The following is a 1,506-nucleotide window of genomic DNA, read 5'->3' on the forward strand; positions in this document are numbered from 1 at the left end:
CAATGTAGCGCTGCACCACAGATTATTATTATTATTATTATTATTATTATTATTATTATTATTATTATTATTATTATTATTATTATTATTATTATTATTATTATATTGAATAAATACATTTTTCTTCTTGGTAACTCAACGTGAAATTGTTAAAGATAGTTTGATGTACAGGAGTTGATTTTGTCGATTCTCAATGTATCCTCATGCCATGCGAGAAAATAGAAATTTTTATTTTTGTTACCAGATGATGTCAGATGAAAGATTATGTAATTCTTTAGTTGTGGGATTCCACACATCTGGGATTTCCAATATATTATTAGAATATTGTGTAATTTCTGAGATATTCGGTTTTGGTAGTTTTCATGAAGTTGACTAAATCTCTTCTAGAATTTTTGTGCTCACTTTCATAAAAGTCAAAATTTAAAAAAATTGAAGGCAGACATGTAAATAAATAAAAAAAATTGAAGGCAGGCTTGTAAAAAATACAAAAAAATTGAAGGCAGACATGTAAAAAATACAAAAAAATTGAAGGCAGACGTGTAAAAAATAAAAAAAAAATGAAGGTAACATTAAAAAATAAAAAAAATAAAAATTGAAGGCAGACATGTAAAAAGTAAAAAAAAAAAAAAATTGAAGGCAGACATGTAAAAAATTTTAAGAATTGAAGGCAGACATGTAAAAAATAAAAAAAAATTGAAGGCAGACATGTAAAAAATAAAAAAAAAATGAAGGCAGAAATGTAAAAAATAAAAAAAAAATTGAAGGCAGACGTAAAAAATAAAAAAAAATTAAAGGCAGACATGTAAAAAATAAAAAAATTGTAGGAAGACATGTAAAAAATAAAAAAAAATTGAAGGAAGACATGTAAAAAATAAAAAAAATTGAAAGAAGACATGTAGAAAATAAAAAAAATTGAAGGAAGACATGTAAAATATAAAAAAAAATTGAAGGCTGACATGTAAAAAATAAAAAACAATTGAAGGCAGACATGTAAAGCATATTACAACAAAAAGAAGTAGAGAAATTTATTTAATTTTGTATTTATTTTTCCCAAAATTGCATGTCTTGGAAAACCAGAAGCCAGGCTTAAGTAGAGGACGAAGCGAGACAGCATTCCGGATGTGTCAGATTTTTCTTTCAGGAGTATCGGCTATGTGGGTGTCCAAAGTATCATAATTTGCAAATGAATTTATTTCCATTACCAGTGGATCGCCTGATCCTACCGTTTCTGGATACTGTGCATTACCAGATTCCGTTTCAGAACGCCGAGAAACCAATTAAAAACGACTATCATTATTATAGTAAAGATGATGATGATAACGGCTAGATAAAAGACGAAGTCATGTTTACCCAGTTGGTGTTATAATTCTCACCTCGCTGTGATTATGACGCCACCACAAATTCATGTGGCTTTAAGACTCTGTAAGAGATATTTCGCTGATTGACCCTTCATCCTTTCCGCGGAGTGAAATCGCCCTTATTTCGTCTGTCTGTCTGTCTGACCTA

This window comes from Macrobrachium rosenbergii, chromosome 28, assembly GCF_040412425.1.
Source record: "Macrobrachium rosenbergii isolate ZJJX-2024 chromosome 28, ASM4041242v1, whole genome shotgun sequence".
Lineage (NCBI taxonomy): Eukaryota > Metazoa > Arthropoda > Malacostraca > Decapoda > Palaemonidae > Macrobrachium > Macrobrachium rosenbergii.